This window comes from Phascolarctos cinereus, unplaced genomic scaffold (assembly GCF_003287225.1).
Source record: "Phascolarctos cinereus isolate Bilbo 61053 unplaced genomic scaffold, phaCin_HiC Scaffold_1;HRSCAF=81, whole genome shotgun sequence".
NCBI lineage: Eukaryota > Metazoa > Chordata > Mammalia > Diprotodontia > Phascolarctidae > Phascolarctos > Phascolarctos cinereus.
The window spans coordinates 189364204-189381181 of NW_027555514.1; positions in this window are offsets into that span (position 1 = coordinate 189364204).

Sequence of the window (16978 nt, forward strand, 5' to 3'; positions counted from 1 at the left end):
TTCTGGGAGTTGTAGTTCTCCTCCACCGGGTCCGCCATTGGGCCTCGGCCTCGGACGGGCGTAGGTGTGGATCGGAGAAAGTAACAGCTTCCAGGTATATTCTAGAAGAAGGGTGCCGGCAGTCTTCACCCCCTCCCCAGGCACGTGCTTCCCCTTCCGCTTTCCTCATTTTCCGCAAGGATAAGGCTACCCCCGGCGACAAAAACCTGGATTTAGACGACCTGGGGGTGGGAACTACGTGTCCCATCGTTCCCTGTAGGTTCGGAGAGAGGCCAGAGGGCGAAGGGTCGGAGCCGCTCCAAAGGGATGTCTGTCTGGAAGGAAGCTAGGGTCCAGCACCAACGGCGGGTCCCCGCTGGAGTTGGCTCCCTCTTTCAATCCGGATCTGAAACATGAACCAAAGCTGTGTGGTTCCTGGCAAGAAAGGGTCATGTGTGCCTCTTGATGGAGTCACCCATTAGGTGAACTGTATCCTTAAAGAGGAGAAACCATCGATGCATTTAAGGAATGATCCGTTATAACGAAGTAGGAGCCAATACTGGACTGCAAGGATGGTTAATACCATTAAAAACAATCAATATAATAAGTCACAGCAATAAGCTAAGAAACAGGAACACCACTAACCAGCAACGTATACACAGCTTCCTCACAACCCTGTAAGATAAGGTTTGGTTTTGCTGCGGGAGGAGGGACAGACACCAGACCTGGGTTTTCATTGGCATAGGAACTTTAAGGGAACCCCCTTTACAAATGAAGATAAGAACCTGCCCGGCAGCTTGCTCTTAGAGTGTTGACAAGAGAACTGAGAGGCTGAGTGATTGCCTAGGGTTATGCAGACCCATCTGAGTCAGAGATAGGAAGTGAACCCAAGTTTGCAACTAGGTGGTGTAGTGGATAGGACGCTGCACCTAAAGTCTGGAAGACCTGGATTCAAATGCTACCTCAGAAACTTACTTTTGTCTCTGTTTGCCTCAGACTCCTCAAGTGTAAAATGGAGATTATAATAGCACCTACTTCCCAGAGTTGTAAGGATTATATATATGAGATAATTTATTTATAAAGTACCTTGCACATTATAGGTACTTAATAAATGCTCTATCCTCTGTACCAGCAGTTCTTAATCTTTTTTTGTGTGTCTTGGACCCAGTCTGGTGAACTCCATTTCAGAACAGTGTTCTTTATCTTTTTTTTTCAGGCAATTGGGGTTAAGTGACTTGCCCAGGGTCACACAGCTAGTAAGCAGAACAGTGTTCTTAAATGCATAAAATATATAGAATTATAAAAGAAACCAATTATATTGAAAAGCTTAGCAAAAAAAAAAAGTTTTTTAATTCACAGCCCCAAGTTAAGAACGTCTGCCAAGTACTGTCTCTCCTGAGGTATATAATAGAAATATTCTTCTTTTTTGTTGATAAGGAAAAGAAGACTCTTAGAAAGAGAATGATTTGTGTTAGATCACAAAGCCAGTATTTCAGATGAGATTAAAACCAAGGTTTCCTGACTACCCTGGCCACAATTATGCTGCCTTTAAAGACAATATGAGTGACATTAAACATAGAGATCAAAAGGGTCACATAATTTTTTTTTAATTAAGGAAGATGAAATATTCTACAGCCAATTTTGGGAAGTGTATTCATAACCAAACAAACAGAGAATAGAAAAGATAAAATGGACAGTTTAAATTTTTAAAAATTTATTTCGTTCAGTATTTCCCAATTACATGGAAAAAATTTAACATTTATTTTTTAAAATTTTGAATTCCAAATTCTCTTCTTCTCTCCCGCCCCTCCCCCATCCTTGAATAGGCAAGCAATTTGATATGGATGAAATCCATGTGGAATCATGCAAAATATATTTTAAATGGGCAGTTTCAACGAAGGAAGGAAGGGAAAGTTGCATGTACAAAACTAAAAGAACTGGAATAAGAGGGGAAGATATTGAATGGAGAGGGGGAATCTATGCATCAAACGTGTGATAAATCTGATATCCAAGATATGTGGAGAAGTAGCATAAATATATGAGAGGCAGTAAGGTATGCCTTGGAAGCAAAAAGACCTGGGTTCAAGTCCCATTTCTGATACAGCTGTGAAGCCTGGGGCAACTCACTTAATCAGTACATCAGGAAGCTCTAAAACTAAAAATCACAGAAAAGTTACCATCTGTATCAGTGGAAGGAAAGATAGATTTTTGTCTAAACACTGTGATTTCACATATATATATAATATAAATATGTATTTTGTATACGTGTACACACATATACATGTATACATGTGTATATATAATTTAAAATTTAGCCATTCTCTAAAACATAAGTTTCAAAAGAGAAAATGTAAATAACAACTATGTGAAAAAATATTCCAAATGACGAGTAATGAAAGAAATACAAATTAAAACAGCTCTTAAGTTTTACCTTATACCCCTCAAATTGAGAAAGGAAATAAAATATAAAGTCAATGTTAGAGGGGTTATAAGATGTCAAACACACTAACATATGTGTTGGTGGTGCTAGGAACTGGTCGAATTCTTCTGGAAAACAATTTGAGTTTATTTGAAAGACGGTACTAAACTATCTTTACCTAGCAATTCCACTAAAGCGCATATCCCCAAAGAAATCAAAGAGATGGAAAGTTTCCATGTGTACCAAAATACACATACTTTTTGAAATGGCAAAACATTAGAAACAAAGTGGCCCTATCGAAGGAGACTGACTAAAGAAATCGTGGCATATGAATGTAATGGAATACTATTGTATTGTAAGTAAGGAATATGCAAATTCAAAGACATGTGGGAACATTCTTATGAACTGATGCAAAATGAAGAAAGCAGTAGTCAGCAAGGCAGAGTATGGTCACTTGGCCACAATTTCACATGGGTAAAGTTTATGACCTTGCACAAACGGAAGACATATCAATATAGCCTAGTAACATGTGGAAGTTGCATCAACAAGTAGGCAGCTCAGACTTAGCCTTCTGGATAAATAATATACTGAAGGCAACTTCTTTGACTTTTAGGGATAAAAAAAAAAACTAGGCAAGGGAGGAGAATACTGGCCTGTCATATCCCACTCCTTGGTGGCAAGATGCTAAAGGTTTTCTAGAGCAGTGTTGTCAGACTCATAGAAACATATTCCTGCAGACAGCATAATGCCTTAGAAAACTGCAAATTAACATTATCTATGTTGTATTGTATTTTTATTTCTTTTTGTTAAACATTTCTCCATTACATTTTAATCTAGTTCAGGTTGTACTCAGAAATTTTGCAGGTCACTTGCGGTCCACAGGCTGTAAGTTTGACACTGCTGTTCTAGAGAACCTTCTACCATTTAAATGGCTTTAGGACCATTATGGACAACCTTAACCTTGAGGATATGAAGAACACGACATAGTACTGAAGGAAAAAGAAGAGGGGAAAAAAATCTCAGTTGAAAAGAGAGCAAAACCAAACCAAACCAACAAAAAAAATGTAATGACCTCTAAAGGAGTGACTGTGGGAGAGAATAAACACCAGAAATCCTAGAGATCACTCTTTACCTTAGGAAGGACAGTTTTCTGGAGCTGAGAGGTCATTACCCTCTTGCATGTAGCCTATTTTGGTGACAGTGTTGATACCAAGACTCATCTTGTACTACCACCCCCTCAGTATTCCCTAACCCACAACCCACATATCCTCCTCCCTGGGAGCCCTATTGTTGCAGTAACACCAAATTTCTGTCTCAGTAGGGGCCTCTACTGAGGGGCTTCCCCAATTATTTTGCAGAGTTTGGATAAGGACCCTTACCTTCCTCCAGGAACTCAATAGTCAGGATATCCCTCTCTTCCAGGAAAATATACCTTCATAGTTATATAGCACTTCTCCCAAGCTGTTGGAAAATGAGGCACCTTCCCTACTGTATTACCCTTTGGTTCCCCAAGCCCTTTCTAGGAAGAGGTGGTCTGAACCAATCCAGAGAAAAGGAGGCCTATCAATTAAAGGGGAACCTGAGCTGTTTCTTCAAGGTATATGGCACCTTCTGAGGTGGTAAGAACCCGGAAGCCTAGGCAACTTTCTGCTGGGAAAGAAACAATGAAGGGCTGGAGAAGGGCAGCTAGAACTATGTCTAAAAGCAGTCAACCATTACTGGGTAGAACTTTCTGGAAACTGGATCTGAGAAAACACTGAACCATAGTGTTCTCTCCCTGTCTAGCATGCCGTTGATTCGTCACAGACATGGCTTCTGAGAGGTAGAACACCTAACCTTGGCAGTTGGCTCATGTTAATGAAGCTATTGATTAGAAGGGAGCAAACTTCTTGCCCTAATATAGTATAAGAGGACCATTTTGCCAGTTGCAGACAGGTTGAGGGCGACATGGTCAAATGGGTACTCTCATTGGCATAAGGAGCCAAATTGGGCAAGATTAACTGCTTTGTCCTTAGTTAGGGTTGTCAGTGGTTCAGTATCTGGCACAACATAACATCATAGCCTCATGTCCAGATTGGCAGAGGATCCACTGTCCATCCTTTGTTGTTCTTCTGATTGTTTATTCAACTGGGGACATATGTTATCTTTCACACATGGAAATATTCCCCATAAGGAAATGTCTGTGGTAGGAGGCAATGGAAAATTCCTTCATTGGTCCTGATCTGAGCCTTTATTTGTCCAATTTCTCTAGGCCCCAGACCATTCAGCCAGATCCGTGGCCACTACCCAGGAATCAGTGTAGGTATATTCTTCTCATATTAGACAGAGGCATTGGTAAACCAACAGAACCGGAGCCAGGTCAGGGGTGTGCTGAGAGTCAGTTCAAACAGGCTTATAAGAGCCAATTTTAAAATTTTCAGTGTAAGCATTTATCCTTCAGAAACTGGCAATTGCTACAATTCAGGGATTGATTTATTTGTTGATTGCCTAGACATAAGGAAGTAATAGAGAAAATGTTAATAATGCAAATTAAACTTAAAAGCATGTCATGCACACATTTTTTTTTCAAAGACTGTTGTTAAACATTTACCAGCATACCCCTGAACCAGGTTTGAACCCTTAAATATCCCTCATAAGGGAAGAAGCGCTGGGCTCACAGAAGAGGTAGGGTGGTAGAATCTGTCCTAGAAGTTTATTCTGTACTATATCTAGAATCATCTGGGTCTCTGGCAGAGTTAAAATCTGTTTGTGTTTGTGAAGGGTACTAATAGTTTTTAATTTACAATTTCCTGTGCTCTGTATATCTTGTTAGAGAGGTCCTCTTGGGTCATCCAATTCAAAATAAGAAACTGATTGTATAAGTGATTGTTTAATCTTGAGCCTAGTAATAGGCAAGCAGTTGCTTTTCAAAAGTGATGGATTAGGTGGCCAAGTAGAGGAACTTTCAGCTTCAGAAACCTAACAATCATTGGCTCTCACCCTCTCTAGATACCTACTAAAACCTCCACTCCTTCTGGGAGACTTGTAAAAATATAGGCCCTACAGATCATAAGGGCCCAAAGGAAAGAGACTTCTGGTCAGCCCACTTTAGATCTCCCATGGTTATAGCCTGTTATAGACACCATTCAAAAGAAGCAGTCTTCTGGGTGACACAATAAGTGTGTCACAATAAGGATATCCTGGTGGGAAATGTGGATTCTCCAAAACCTGAAGAGGGTTCAATAAACCTCGGGGCTTCCATTTCAGGTTGTGGGAAAGCACGTCAGTAGCTTATTCTGTTGTTGGTTTGGTTTTTTGTTTTTTGTTTTGTTTTGTTTTGTTTTTAATGAGGCAGTTGGGTTCAGTGACTTGCCCAGAGTCACACAGCTAGTGAGTGTTATGTGTCTGAGGTCAGATTTGAGTTCAGGTCCTCCTGACTCCAGAGCCAGCACTGTATCCACTGCACCACCTAACTGCCCTCAGTAGCTTATTCTGGACTGGATTTAGGCATACCTGGACCCCGTATTTTTTTAGGTAGTATTGATTTTGTTTCCTTTCATTTTTTCTTAAAATTTCTCCCCCCTCTCACTTCCTCCCACCCATTGGAAAAAAAGAAAAACAAAATCCTTATAACAAATATGCATCTGCAAGCAAAACAAATACCCACATTAGCTATGCCCAAAAATAAATGTCTCGTACTACGTACGTCTTGAGTCTATCACCTCTCTGTCAGGAAGTGTGTAGTGTACATTATGACTGGTTTCCCTGGAATCGTAGTTGGTCATGGCATTGATCAGAGTTCTAAAGTCTTTTGTAATTGTTTGTCTTTAAAATGTTATTATTTTATAAATTGTTTTCCTGGTTCTGTTTACTTCACTCTGCATCAATTCATACAAGTACCTCCAAGTTTCTCTAAAATAATTTCTTTTCGTGTAATAGTATTCCATTACATTCATGTAATGCGATTTATTTATCCATTCAATTGGTTTCCAGTTCTATGCCACAAGAGAGCTGCTGTAAATATTTTTTGTACACATAACACTGTTTTCTAATTCTTTGATCTTGAGTGTTGTTTTGTCAAAGAGTATACACAGTTTAGTAATTCTTGGGGTATAGTTCTGATTTTTTTTTTTATTTTCATTTTCCAGCATGGAGGGACCAATTCACAGGCTCAGCAAAAATGCATTAATACGCCTGTTTTCCCACAGTTGCTCCCCAAATATGGGGAGACATAGGCCTTGTCTAAAAATGTATGTCACATTCTGTGACTCTGATCCATCACCTTTCTGTGAATAAACAGGAGGCATACTTCATAAAATTATGATTGATTACTGTGTTGATCAGTTGTGGATTCTTTCAATTTTCCTTTATATTTATGTGGTAAATAGTTCTGGGTCTGTTCATTTCACTCTGCATTAGTTCAGACAATTATAGCAAGGGTTGAAGTAGCCTCTCAGAATTGTCCTATGGAGTGTGTGCCCTCAGCACCTCTGGAAACAGCTAGGAACCCAATGCTCGGACTCTTTGGGAATGATAAACTTCCTGCCTACTTCTAGCCATGTGGTAGCTGACTACTGAAAGAGCTTGACGCTTTGAATTAGGCAGACCCCTTATTGGTGGCTGAGGAGAAAGAGTTGCTGACTCAGCAAATACATAAGAGGGAATGACCCATCCCCTGCTCTCTTTCAACTTAGGTTCAAATCAGGACTGTTTTGAGCTGCTTCTTTTGAGGGGTTGGTGAGAGACCACTTGCCCCCATCCCCAACTCCAGTAGCAATGGGGCTGTGACCGTATGACAGATGATGTACTTGTCCTGCCTCAGCAAACCTGAGCCTAGTTTGGGGCTGTTTCTTTTGCGGCTGTTCCTTCCTGATCTCAGATGAACAAGAATATCTCCCAGGTGACTGTATCAAGGTTTGGAGATACCTTGGGAATGCCAGAGATCCTGAGTTCTTTGGTTGGAGTTGACTGAAAATAAGGAGAGAATTCCTCAGCAACAGACTGCAGTGTTATTAGAGATCCCTAACACCAAGAGAATGGGGCCACAGGCAGGCTCATTTTAGAAGAAAACAAAAATAGCTGTTTGGATGGTATCAAATCAAGGTGACATGTAAAGTGCCTAATCAGCAATGCACAGAGGACTGGAGCAGTCAGGAAGACCTGAGTTCAAATCAAACTTTATATACTTACTAGCTGTGTGACCCTGGGCAAGTGACTTAATCACTGTTTGCCTCAGTTTCCTCATCCATAAAAGAGGGATAATAATAGCACCTACCACCCAGGGCTTTTGTGAGGATCAAATGAGATATCAATTGTACAGAGTTTAGCATAACACCTGGCACGTAGTAGGTAATATGTAAATGTTAGCTGTTATTATTATTTACATGATGAGGTTCAAGTATAAAACCTCTGGGAAAGAATATAATTTTAGCTATAAGTTACTGAATTCTGTTTTGGGGCATTTTATAGAGATGAAAAAGTAGACATGTTATTGATATTTTTCAGTCACATTTTTTAGTGATAATGTCTGTGAGTTTTTTGAAGCATCTGATATCTTCTCCTCTTCCAGTTATCTTAAGAATCAATCGCTCAACACCCTCCCCAGCCCTAAACTGTCACACATTCAGCATGGGGTGCTGATGGGTACTTTTTTTTGTTCGTCTGCTTTTGCCATCTCCATTTTCTTTAGTGATGGTCTTCTTCCTAGCCTAGTCCATTGAGGAAATATGATAATAGAGTCCAAACATGGTGACTCTGCTACTATTGATGGAGAAAAAGAGTTTATTATAGAAATCTTGACAGAACTTTTTTGTCTATTTATTCTCACAAAGATTTCAGTAATTTTGTTTTTCCCACCACTGCTTCTTGTTGTTTTATGTCACTGCTGCTTAAAAATCAATCTTTCATCATTCTTTTCAATCAGATTTTACAAAGGAGTTTTTTTTCTTCTAAACTGGTATTGTCTTTGGTACTCATATCTCTTCACTTGGCATAGAGACCCAAGAGTTTGCTGCCTGGGGTGCTTTCCTTTCTCTTTTTGTATCTTCTCGATGGTAACTGATTCACATCAGTTAAATCTCCTTAGGGAACTGTGCAGTTCTGTCAGTGTCTGTTCTGTTATCTATTTTCCATTTATCAGCATCAACAATTTGTTTAAATAGGTTATTGTTTCCCAAGTTGTATGTCATCTCCTTTCCATGTTTGTTATTTCTCCTGATTTGGTATTGCTTTTTATCTTTGCCCTAAAATGTTGATGATCTGACTATAGAAAGCTGATTTAGAAATGCCTCCCACACCAGTAACTAATCATTTCCTGGCTGTTCGAATGCAAACAATCTCAATTTCTGTGGTATTATTTGGTGCTTACCATATTTAGTGCTTCCCATTATACATATATGTCTATGGATATATATATATATATATATATATATATATAATGTATGTGTATATGTACACATACATATGCACACATATTTCATAGACATGGGAAACACAGAGAAGCAGACCCAAGCACCACACATACAAGATATTGTTTGCCAACGATGCACCAAGTCTCCACTAGTACTTGGGAAACTCCTGTGAAGAACTCCACGGCAGCATAGCCCACTCACATCCTTTGCCAACCACACCATTGCTCCACTTATACCATTTTATCCTGTTCCCCATATCTCTAAGCTAAGAGAACAAAGGTGTTGAACTGCTGCCAAGATGTTTCATGTCCTCCATTTTGCTGTACAGGTTTCCCACTGGGAAACATCAAGGGGAAAGGGTGCTTATTAAAATGGTTTGTTAGGTTCACAGATTGCTTTTCATTAAATCTTATGCATATGAGTCATTTAAAAATATTATATTTTGAAATATATATATATATATATATCAAGTTCTTTCCAAATTTCCATTAAAACTGATTTAAATATTTGTGTACATGGACAATTTTGTTTCAAAGCATTTCAAGTATAGTTCAAGAGAAGTGATCATTTAAAACAATACCTATCAAAAAAGATGAAAGGTGTGGGAGTTGAGTGAACCACACTGATTCCATCTTGTGACTCAATTCCGGATCCAATTCCATTCCCTTTCTATTCAATTATGACTCTAGTCCAATTTCTGTCTTGTAAGAAAACTTTATTCAATTATGGGAATTGTACAACAATTTTGTTGCATTGTTCGAACCTAACCCTAAATGGCTGGAAAGCTGGACCCCCTCTACCTGATGCTTAGAGACCCTCAACCTTGCAAGGATCTAGGTTATGCCAACCAGAAACAAAGGCAGGTCTGAAGACTGATGCAAGGAGTTTTCTCACAATTATACATCTCAAGCAACCCTTATGTAATGTCTGAAAACTGGCCCTGTACTGGTCAATCAGTTATTGTTTCCATGTTCCTTTGATTGAATATAGCCACTGGGGGGAGTGGGTCACCTCTTTTTCTGATTTCCAACTTGGGAAGTCCCTAATCTTTCCTCCAATTAGAAATCAGATTACCTAATTTTGTATCCTGGTTAATTGTTTTCTTTTACTTAATTGGTTTGATTAATTGTTTTTAGTACATGAAAATCTATCTCATTATGTATTCAAGGTTTTTGGAACCACTGAGGAGTCCATTGACCTGTTTATCATGACTGTTTAGCATTCATTTTGCTAATAAATTATATAGCTCGGATTATTTCCTCAGTTATTATTAATTATCCATCACAAAGGGAAGTTTTCAGTTTGCTGCACTGATTTCTTATCTACTCCATCCCCTTTTTCAAAGGAACAAGATTCATCTCTGAACAGTTTTTCAGTGTCCCCTCCCAGGAACTATAACCTAAGAACTTCATAGCATTCATTTATCAAAGATTCCATATCTGTAGTTCAGAGACATGTCTTTGGAACTACTAAAGATTACTGTGGATTTGTGGATAATTCAAGTCATAATGAAGACTATGGAAAAGAAAGGAGGAAAACAACAGTATTCAAAGGAAAAACAAACCACTGATTGAAAGGATATAGGGGGGTGGCATGAGATTATGTGAGGTGGGTAAGGGAACAAAAATTAATCTTATTATAGGAACAACAAACAAGGATGAGCAGTATAATATTTTGCATTCAGGAATGTCATGGCTATGTTGATATGTATATTTGGCAGTGGAACAACAGAGTATTATTCCTGCTGATATGGTAATCATGAAGATATAGAGGAAAAGTGGGTGAGTCATGTGAAATTCATGAAATGCCTGAGATGAACTCATTGTTGAAGTGTTATTCATGTTTTGTTTTTTATGTAGTTCTTTTGTGTTTCATTTATGGATTTTTTTTTTGCTGAACCTCTTATTTCCTAAAATTTTAGTTCATTTTTAAGTGTCTTAAAACTATTCCATTTCAATGTTTTTATTCCAGAGGCATTTTGCAATGTGCTTGCCTATCCTTGGCCTACGCTGACAAATATGCCTGCATCTGCATATGCCAAATACTGACCACTTTCACCATTTTGTAGAAAGCCTAACAGCAGGTTAAATCTTCACCACATAGGCCTTGATTCACATTGTGTGAATGAATGAATATACAATGGACACCCCCAGGGTTCCAGCTAACTAATCAGGAGGAGCTGCCAAATGAAAGTCAATGGAGCCAAGAGTAATTGAAATAATTTGTTCACAGGCAAGGAAAAAGTGACTCAACCAACATGTAAAAAATGAAGATTGTCTTGCGAAATTTGGTGAGCTACAATGACTTGAGTGATATACACCTGTTTCTATGATGCCCCTTGGATAGAGTTGGACAATTAGTCAATAAGCATTTATTAAATGCTTATTGTGTGCCAGGCAATGTGCTAAGCACTGAGAGATACAAAGAAAGTGAAAGATAGGAAAGACACTACAATTAAGTGGAAGAAACATTGACTTGAGGTAAGGGTTGATTGCATGTTTGTATGGAAGAATCATCAGAACCGGGCCAATGGTGAAATGACATAGTTCTACCAAAGTTCTAAGCTCTGGGAACAGGAATCTGGGGAGAATAAAGTCCAACATGTAGGATCATAGGAGGGGGAAAATGCCATTATGGAACCACATGGTTGAGAAAAGCCCAAAGAGTCAGGCTCTGGGGGGACAGCATGGTAAGGCTGTCCTCACCATAAAGAAGACCTAGGTTCAAACCCTGCCTCTGATACATGGTGGCTATGTGACTCTCAGCAAATCAATGGAAGCTTTCCTTAACCCCTCTGAATTCTAGTGCTTACTGGCCCTCTGTTAATGATTTCCCATTTATTCTATATTCAAATTTATTCCCATTTATTCTATATCTATTCTAGATGCTAGTATACATTTGTTTTCATGTTTTCTTCCGCATTAGATTACAAGCTTCTTTTGCCTCTTTGTGTATCCCTAACATTTAACACAGTTCCTGGCACATAGTAGGCACTTAATAAATGTTTTATTGATTGACTGAATTAACCTCTAATGCCAGGAAACCTTTGCCTGAGGTCTATATATGTATTAGTCACTTAAAATCATGAGAAGACAAGGCTCTCAGAAGGTTATTTCTTCAGCTTTGTGAGACTCCCCTTACTGGTATCCAGCTAGCCTGACCTGGCATCGTTCCTCATTGTGACTGCCCTTCTAGTTCAATGCAGCTCTCAGAAGAGGACAGACATAGGAAATCCCTCCCTCTCATGGCTCTTCCTATAGTTCAGCTCATCTCCTAGCAGATGGCAGCAAGTATCATGTCCTAGCATACCATTCCCCAACAAGCTAGGGTTCTGCAGCTCCTTGCAGTTGGTATCATACCTAATCTATCATTGGACTTTGTGTCCTTAGCCTTCTGCAGAGTGGAAAATACCTCTAGTCTGGAAAGCAGCACAATTCTCCCCACATCCCTGCTTCATACTAGAAATCTTCTCTCCTACAGATGATTTCCCTTTGCTACTATCCCTGCTGCATTAAGCATCACAAAAATTTGTCTAGGGAACAGGAATCCTGCTGCTATCTATCTCCAAGAGAGTCCCAGGCACCAATGTCAGGTTCAGCTATGGTAACTAAATACATTTCAATGTCCTTTCTTCACCAGGTATCTGGGAAGGGTATCTCCCCACACTCCCATCCCCCTGCTCATGGACACACACACGCACGCACACACACACATACATATTCATTAGTAAATACTATTCTCTTGTTCAAGAGCTGACAAATTCTCTAATCTTCCCCAAATTATCAATATTAAATCCAAAAGGATTTTTCTACAGATAATTGACAAGATTGTACAAGGCCATGCTTGGCTTTTATTAGCTATACATGAGAGGATGTGGAAAAGGAAGGAACAGTCTCCAGATATGCTATACATATATCTACATCTTATGTGTGTATCTATCTACAAGCACATTAGATATGTACATATATACATACGTATATATATATATATATATATATATATATATATATATATACAGTTTACTCTCCCCTTATAAATCAAAACTCTTCCTTAAAACTTAAGATAAAAAAAAAGAAAGAAAGTGAAAGAATTGAAATGAAGCAAAACTTAAAGACGATTCAGATTTGATAAAGGCAGAGAGGAGAGGATGCCCAAGCTAAAAATATCCACAAGGTGGCAGTGAGTTCAGGAAACAAGATTATGGCCTGTACTATCCTGCCCAGAGCATCCCTACTAATCTTATCTGATCTTGGAAGATAAGCAGGGTCAGGCTTTGTTAGTACTTGGATAGGAGACTGTTTGGGATTCTTCCATAATCAAGAATTCTGAAATTTCTTTATCTGATCACAATCTCTTATCATTCCATCTCTCCCTATGTCTTAATCCTTCTAAATCTATTCATCATCCTTTCCAAGACCTATAGTTCCTCCCCCTCTCAGTACTTTCCCAGGCCATCACCCCCTGATCTGGCTACACTCTCCTCCATTCCAAATCTCTATCCTTTAGTACTCCCTTTCCAAGGTAGCCTGGTAAAGTGGAAAGAGAATTGGGTCTGGAGACAGAGAGCCTGAGTTCAAATTTTAACTCTAGGGCCCATAACCTATGTCATTGTGTGTAAGTCACATAATTGCCCCAGTTTCCCCATCTGTTTAATAAGAAAGTTAATAGGGGCAGCTAGGTGGCGTGGTAAATAGAGCTCTGGCCTTGGAGTCAGGAGGACCTGAATTCAAATCCAGCCTCAGACACTTAATACTTACTAGCTGTGTGACTGTGGGCAAGTCATTTAACCCCAATCGCCTCACCAACAAAAGAAAAAAGTTAATAAAATGTTCTCTTCTAGATTAACACAATGTCAATATACATATTACTGAGTCTGTAACTAAGGTACAGCAGGATACTGTGCCAGGAGCTGACTGGGTGACCCTTCAAACTATGAAGTAGTAATAAGGTCAAGACTTACTGTCTTTAGGAAACTAGAGGGTTGACTGGTGATTATCAAAGAATCAAAGCATAATTTTGGAGTTTAGGACATTGCCAGGGAGGGCAGGCCTGGGTAGAGTGATTTAGCTGGGAGATCCTGGGAATTTAGAGGGAAACACCAAGTCACCAATCCAGGTTATGCTTGCTGTTATCTGCTTAGCCTGCAGGAAATTCTCTCTATTTTTTCCATGAGTTGTCCTTAGGTTATAATCTCCCTCTTCTCCCAACTCTGACTCTCATTCTAAGAGAATTCAACATACTGCTTGGTGTTCCCTCAAATACCCCGAACTCCCAGTTCCTTTGAAACTCCATGACCAACTACTCCTCTTTGCATGAGCTACACACAAGAATGGTTATACCCCTAAGTGTGCCATCCCCCAAGAGAGTTCTACTTCCGCAGTCAAGAACTTTGAAATTCCTTTAGCTAATCAAAATTTCCTATCATTCCAACACTGCCTATGCCTAAATCTTCTTGAAAGTACTTGTCATCCTACACTCCCCTACCTCTCGGTAAGGACTTTCCCAGGTCTTTACCTGTACTCTGGTTAAACTTTCTTCCCTTCCTAATCTCTACCCCCTTAGAGAACCGACTCGACTCTGCACTATTCTCCTTCTCCCTCTCCCTCTCTGTCTCTCTCTCTCTCTTTCTCTTCAGAGAAATTCATTTATCCAAGTTGATAGTAGAACAGAAATCCCTTACTCCTTCATCCTATTATATCTCATGCTTGCCAAAACCCAAACTTTAGATACTCCCCACACTCTCCCTCTTCCACTCCTACTCACATGTTGCTGAACACAGATGGAGGAAGTCATGCAACTGAGCTGACTGGGTCCATTATAAAGATATTTTATATAATAGCAGTTGGGCCATTACTGCCATAAGGCAATCCTTCTATTATCTCAACTGATTCTCTGTCACGTTCACTATTGGCTGTTCCAGACCTTCTCTTTTCTCTTAAGGCCTTCCACACAGGGGTGTTATGAGTCTCAAAGGAGATAATGGACACAAAAACACACTTTGCAAACCTTAAAGCACTATTTAAATGCAAGTTATTGTTGTTAGCCTACAGTCAATTCCCTAAGCCTTCTACTATACTCCTGCTCAAGCAATATTTCTAGAATAATACAAGGGTGTGCAGGTAAGTATTTAAGAACTTTCCAGGAAAAATGTATATACACACACTTTTAAGTTTAATATACATTATTAACAGTTTCTTAAGTCTAGACAATCAACAAAACAGTAAACCAAAAATGGAGGCCATTCACTGTGAGCTCCCTCACCTTCTTCTCCTTATCTCACAACTACAATACTTCTATAGTCTCTGATGAACTGGTAGCCCTTCTACTCTCCAAGGCCAGCCTCTCCATATATGACTTTAATTCCATCCCCTCCCTTATTCTCTAACAGATGGCCCCCACTTATTTTCCCCGCACCTTTAATCTTCAATCTCTCTGTTTCTACTTAGGGTTAAGATTCCTTCCCTGCTGCCTATAAGTACACTCTGAATATTCAAATAAGCTTACATATAAAAAAAAAGATTACCTATAAAACCATGAACATTATGTATAGCTTATATGTGTGTGTCTGTTCAATTTAATGTAGTGGTACCAACATTACTTTCTTGTAATTCTTCTGAATTCTTTCTGCTCTCTTCTGTGCATTTTAAAAATGTTTCATTGATGTTTCTTTTGTAATTGAGGTTGAATGGGCTTAGAGGAGCATTCCTAGGGAGCATACACCTATATCATAATATGGGAGCTCGTTCATACTCATTTTTTAAAAAAACTTTTAAGCAGAGTTAAACTACTTCCTTATAGACATAAACCCAGGCAACTTGGCTGAGATCCTTATGGACTGCAGATTATAGGATAAAGTTTGCCTGTTGGCCTAGAAACCTTGGCAAATCAGCCCCAAGTGCCTAATCCTTTTTGGGGAACCACAGACCTCTCAGAGGAAAGGCCAATGGTGATGCTTGCCCAGGGTGTGCCAACACACTTGGCCCAAGGAACTACACATGGCTATTTCTAAGGACCTGTTTTCCACCAACCCATGCAATATTTACCTGCAAGAGAGATATATATTTACCTGCAAGAGAGAGAGAAGGGATAAGACTATTGGTCAGGTTTGCTCTGTACCATTTATCTGTATCACGTGTTTCTGAGCTCTTTCCAGTCTGGTCTAGAAAAGAATATCTGAGGTCACATTACATATGTTTGATGAATAGAATTGAAATTTGTACTTTACTGTTAAGATACCAAAGTTTCTTAAGCTAGTAACATTTGTAGTGCAGCAAGTCTGGAAACTAACAATTGAAAGTTATACAAATCTAACTACCAAGTGGAGAGAGTTAGGAATTTAGACATTGGTAGCTGTTACGGTGCTTTGATAACATTGATATGATAATCATTCATACATACTCAGTTGATGTCCTCCAGCTAGACTACTATAGGTATCCATATACCTCCTCTTTTCTTCTAGAGATAATACTTTTGAAGCAAAGGGAAAGCCCTAAGCATCTCAAAATACAGCCTTTCTTTTCCCCATAATGAGACTTTCTGCATTCCTTCCCTTCTTCCTTCTTTCCTTTTCTCTTGTCTTTCTTACAAATAGGAAGAAAAAAAATCAACCTAGAAAGTATGCTATACTTGGTATCAAGTACTGTTTTGCAAGATTTACGGGAAATAACAGTGGCTTCCTTTCTGCTTCTGCAACTCTCACCCTCACCCAGACTTCTTAGGCAAAATGTCTTTTATCTCTGAAATATCTTATCTTTTATTTATTTATCTTTATTTTATCTTTTATTCCTCAGCTTCCTCTTATCATTATTGGTGAATTTCTTAATAGATCAAAGAATCATAGGATCTGAAAGTTATAAGGGACTTCAGTGGTCATCCAGTTCAACCCATACAGGAAAGAACTCTAAATTAGAACATCCCTAACAAAACGGTCATCTGGCTTCTGCTTTCAGATTTTCAAGGAGTGCGGACCCATCGATCTCTTGAAATAGCCAATTCTATTTTTGCACAGTTCCTATTAGTAAGTTTTTTGTGACATCAATTCTAAATTTTCCTCTTTGCAATTTCTATCCATCGCACCTTGTTCTGCCCTCTGGGGCTGACCAGAATAAGTCTAATCCCACCTCTAAATGATGGCTCTTCAGATACTTGAAGACAGTTGTAATGTCTCCCAGGGTCTTCTCTTCTCTAGCTA